Below are 6,072 nucleotides of genomic sequence, written 5' to 3' on the forward strand. Positions count from 1 at the left end.
TGTTCTTTATTTGAACAACATCTAACATAGTTGAGTTTACTCCATCACTCAGTACTATGACTACAAATGCACAGGAAATAATGACCAAAACTACCTTGTTGATAGCAAATTCAGGAAAGTAAGACATATATTTAAAAACATTTGGTTTTTAAAACAAACAAAACAGAGGTCTATCCACAGGTGCAGGGAGAACTGGTGTAATAATCAACATGAAGTGTTGTCCCTCAGAAGAAACAGGACTGCCATTTATTTATTTATGGATAAGAAATTACAGGTCTGAATATGAAGTGATTAAAGTATTAGTAATTTTTAGGACCTAGATAATTCTCCAAAGAGATTCTTCTCCTGCCATGTGAAGTTAAAAACAGAGAAACAATCAGTACTGAAGACCAATAAATATATAAAAATGCTCTAATTTTTTACTCTAGCTTCATCTCTATTCAAAAATCCTACTAATTTTATTAAGCTGATATAAGTGTAGTCAAATCTATGCAAACTCAGCACCTGTAGCAGTGTAGCTCTTTTTCAAATTGGTCACCAAGTTATGTGAAATTTATTTAAGCAAAGGTTTATCTGTTTTACATGTACCTCATGTACAATTTGTGTAACTTCTCTAGGACAGACAAGGTTTGAAATGCAAGCTGTAAGAGGGGTGATCTCCATTTAAGAAGAGATACTAACTATTTCCTTGGTTCATGAGCACTGGATTTACTAAACAGGCTTTAACTAACTAGGAGGAAAGAACAGTGAGTTAACCTGAAATCAAATGATTTCAAATGCACTTCTGATGTGCAAAAGATAATTATTCTGCAAAGAAGGATAGAGGACCAAAGAAGAAACAGTGGGAAACCAAGAAGAAAATGATTGAAGGTAAACAGTAAGAAGAACAAAGAGTAGGATCATTGCCAGCATAAGGACAAGGAAAAAGGCTTTTGAAATGTGAGAAGACTAAAGTAGTATTAGAGAAAATCAGTTTAGTAATGCACTGGGGGAACGATACTAATTACAATTCTGAAAGAAGTGATAACCATTTCTTTTTCCTGTTAACTTGTCGATACCAGGAACATAATAAAGAAACAGAGACCAGGACAACCAGATAAACTCTTTAAATATTTTTTTATTACTGAAGTTAGATTAACTTTAGGATGCTATTAATTAGGATAAATTAGTATGAGGTCCTTGACTTTAATGAAACTACACTGGTATCCATTTGCTGAGGGTTTGGTAACTCATACATAGGTATGTGAATATCCTAACTTTAATAAAATGCTTCTTGTTTGATACCTCTTTCTGTGATTTCTTTGTCTAGTTTCAAGATCTGACTTGTTCTGTAATTGTGTACAGACAGCTTCCTAGAGCTGTCTTTACAGCAGTTCTGATTTCTTTTCTCACTTCTGTACCAAATTTGGGGAATTATTTTACTTATTTAAACTGAATTTATCCTGTCTAGATGAGCATCTTATAAAACTCTGATAGTTAAATGGATGAGGATCCTTTAAAAACTAGGAGTTCAATAAATAAAATGATCTTTAATTTTGTTGTTGCATCTTCTATTGGTTGAAAATTTCAGGAGAATTGACTTTGGGGTGTGTTTTTTCTTTTACTTGTATTAGTTTAGACCATTACTTCAATCACAGGCCAGCTACTCCATGCATTTGCAAGAATGACCCCTTTCTTTCCAGTAAGTGGTGTGGAAATGTGTTGTGATTCTGAAGATAAGTAAAAACTCATGAGTAATGCTCATCTACTAACAATTAAGTATCATGTTTTTCTCTCTCAAAAGATATTATAAGTAGATGGTGGAATTATTACTAAACAAGATCAGAAGGATATCACTGCAATCCCTTGACAGAAGGACTGATATAAACCAGGGCCATTGAGAGTGCTATAAAAAAGTAAAATATCCCTCCTCCCTACTCTGCTGTAATGGTATCTGTACTGGAGCAATGTAGCTCTTAACAGTAATTGCACAAGATGTTACTGTATTAATGCTGCACTGAATAAGGGAGATTACATTTTTAAAAGTCTTTAAAATAGCATATTTTCCTGATAATCTCTGATAATAGTTTTGCTTCACCATCTGTCTAGCTAACTCCTGATTCTTTGTTAAAGGGGAGGAATGTAAACAGATGCAGATGGCATCAGAATCCAGGATATCTACAAAGATTTACATGAGCAGAACAGGCAGCACATGGATAAGGTTACCACAGAGTGGATTTGCATACCAAATAGGAAAATAAAATAGGAAGAAAGAAGAGGCTGTACTATGTATGTGTTATACGCTGTGATCACACTAGGCTATGTTGTTTCATTTGCTATTAGGCCATGTATATCACATCAAATATTAAATGCTTATAGAAACAACAGAAGGTACTAAAAGATACCTTTGTTTCCTGGAGTTCTTTAGATGCCCTAAGGGGTTAGGAGAACACTGGAAATCTGTTACACTGCTAGCACTATCAGAAAACAAAGTTAATACATCAGTTGTTTAAGAAATGTATTATATTTACAGAATTTTACCCAGTAGGACTTCAAGATTTTACAGCTGTATTAAAATTAGTGTTATGTGAATTGAAAAAATAGTGGTCTAATAAATAATAATTGACTAACTAAATACTCCAGTCTATTAGATTGGTTCCATTATACAGCTATATATAAACTAAGAACTTGATTTCATACTAATACTTTCTGATTGTTTTTCTTGTTGTTCAAATGAGAAAATAAATTCTAGCTTTTTATATTCCTGAGAACTATAGGCTTCTAGAGCAATGCAACAAAAGATCACACTTGCTCCTGGACCCCATTCTCCCAAGAAACGAGAAATTATTTCAATCCCAGAATGAAAAAAAAAGGGCAAAACCTCCATCTGAATAATCTGATAATGTTACAAAGAAAAAAAATGTTTTATATCCAAAACAACAATGATTTTAAGTTTTTTTTCTAAGCTGTTTTTCTGTCATGATGTATCAAAACTTTTCTTTTTAAGGAATAGATTCAAATCAGCCCTACTCAAAAGAAAATTTCTAGAAGAAATTTCTCTCTTTTAGCAGAGCTCAGTTCTGACTAGATATTTCCCTTTTCCAGGATACTTTCTGAATAGAGCTCTCTATATTATTCAATGGTAATACAAAAATATTGCTAGGACACATAGTCTTAAACCACTGGTATCCCTTGAGAGATTTCTGTTACTGAGGGTTTAAATTTTACTTCACCTGCTGGTTTTAACTTTCCTTTGACTGCTGGTCTTGTGCCGAATGCCTTGTTGACCAAGTGCCATTTATATTATTATTTATCTTATTTATATTATATTTATATTCTATTTTTCTACTTGCTTAGAACAAATGCTTAATTCATAATTAGGCCAAGTGGTATTTTCTGATTCTTATTCAGATCTTCCACTGAGATGGCAAGATTTTTTGGTATTTGGTAGCCTATAACAAGTCCTCTTGGATTTCTAACTGTGTACCTATCAGAGTTATCCAAACTATGCACTAGTGTCTTAGAAGAGGTTCTGAAGAGATGTTTTTTCCTAATACACAAATTTTTTACTTAAGTGGTAACAGCTCATTCCTGTAACCTACTTCCAAATAAATTAAGAAGCCTTCACTTCTTGCCCTTTCACTGTTTTTTATTTCCTGTTATTTTATTACACTTGCACATGCAAGTCCATTGCTGCATCCATCCCACAAGCATTCTCTTTCCATGTTTAATAGACATGAAAGAGTTAAGTTGCCTCCTCTGTAACAGAGTGGCAGGCATTACCATCCCAACATTGTGTACCACCAGAATGTACCGTGTTGAGGCAGTTCAGATTGATGTGAACTTTGAATGTTTATCAGATCATAAGCACTTGACCCTGTTGTGACACTTCTGGCCTGCTTTTCAACCTCATTTTCCTCTACAGTGATATATGCCAGCATCCGAATCAATAGTATCTTTTTAGTTGAATAGAAATGTATGGTTCTATTTGCTGTGTTTTCACCAAAGCACTTTAACATCTTAATAAAGTTGTTATGGAACAGCTTAAAAAGCAGCTATTTTCAACATGTTTCATAAGATATATGCAAACCAAATATTCAAAGTAGAGCTGTGCATTTTTTCCTTCTTTGAAGATCCAAAGCTATGCTGCATGGATATCTATAAACACCTTTCATTCTGATAAAAGCAATTTTTGCATAGACCTTCTGATCTGTTTTAGGCATTCCAGTCTTGGTTAAATTGCGCTTTGAAGCATATCTTTCCCAATAATGATATCAATAACAGCATTACTAAACACATATATGCCATGACATTCAAAGTTGAAATTCTGGTGTGAAGACCTATCCTCTTAACCTCTGATCTGACAGCATTTGTGTCAGTTGCAGATTCCCATGAGATCTGGAGCCTTCAATGGGACAGTTGATGGCTCTTTTAGCACCTTAGTGGGACCCTGAGTCAGTTGACAGTCGTTAGCAGAGGAGGTGTCCAGGGTAGCTGCAAAGCTTCTGGACCATGTCGTAATGCTCACAGCCAGATCTGATCAGAGTATAAAACAGGGTTCCTGCTGAAGGCCCCCTTGGAGTGGTCTTCTCAGAGCAGCAGGTCTGTGAACTGGACCCCTCTCCTTAGACTGGGACGCCATCTAAGGAGACTTCCTGGGATTCAGAGAGCCTCAGCTCCTCATTTGGGTGAGTGGTTATTTACTGGATATATTGTTGAATGAGTTCTTGCCTAACCCAGGCAAGTGTGAGTCCTTGCCTAACCCAGGTGAGTGATTATTTCTTGTGGGTACTCTGGAGTCAGAGGGCTCTGGTTTTGTTTCTTGTGTGTGCATGCATGCTGTGGATCCTCATTATTCTTATTTGCTCTACCCCAATAATCTCCTCAACTGATATCCGAACCTGTATTTTCTGTTGTCAGAGTGCTAACTAATTGTATAAACCCTGTTTCTGGTTGGCTGATTTGCTGCACTTTTCTGGCTAGAATAAAGTCTGTTTTGGAACTTGTTGTTTGCCTAAAACTGACTTCAGGGTGCCTCCGTGGCAGTATTTAAATGAACAGGACACGCATATCAGTCTTCATTTGATGCAGGTCCACTGAGTTCAGGAGAGCTACTTTATTTTACACCTGTTCATTATTTGTCCCTTGGACAAAAATAGATTCAAGAGAAATAATAGATATAAAAGTGAAAACAATGTCAGATAAAGCTGATTCTCTTCCCTTATATCTCCCTGTTCAAGATTAATTGTGCCACTATTTCTTCTTGTCTCTCTTTTGTGAAAATTTCTAACGATCTCACCCATCACTACCCATATAACTGTGGTTTATATTCTATTCTGGTGTGGAAATCCCAGCTTCAGGAACATCAAGTAATATACGAAGAATAGACAAAGTCTATTTTCTGTTCTGAAAATGGGTTCTAGTACCTTGAATGTTGTGAAGAATACATGTAGAAATAGTATCTACTTTTCTTTTCAAAACCAATAGGTTACCATGAGTTCAGCTCTGACTTCTGAGAGGGTGACTCTCCTTGTATTCATCTTCGTGTTATCATCCCATAGGAGGCAGCTTCTACAAGCACAGATGTTATAATTGTCCCATTCCCAAGGAGAGAAAGGCTCTCTCTAACTTTTTCCCATTTCCTATTCACAAAAAGGCAGCTACATATTTAGCTTTGCCATGATCCCTCAGCTCGAAGGAAAGAGGATGTGGCTGGCTGTAACAGGGTTACTGTTCATTTACTCTGTATTTAAATTACATTAATCCCACACTCTGGGGCTTCCAGCATGCTCTAATGAGTGAGGGCAGGAAGGGAAGAGGTGACTCCTACTTTTATGGCTTTTGTGCTTTCCTGTAGGGCAAAGAGATCTACCAAAGCTAAAATGGCCGTGAGGCAAGGTGTTTACAGACAACTAGGAGAATTTCAGTTTCTCAGGACATACGTAACTTATTTTCCTCACACACTCAAAATTAAACTGAGCACAAGACTAGGGGTAGGAAGTGAATTTTTCCTCAGGTCGGTTGGGTTCTCCACTGGACCATGGGTGATCTTAACAGTTTTTCTTGGACCAGTAACCTTTTTTATTTATCAAA

This window comes from Streptopelia decaocto (genome assembly GCF_964273445.1).
Source record: "Streptopelia decaocto genome assembly, chromosome: 2".
In the NCBI taxonomy this organism is placed as follows: domain Eukaryota; kingdom Metazoa; phylum Chordata; class Aves; order Columbiformes; family Columbidae; genus Streptopelia; species Streptopelia decaocto.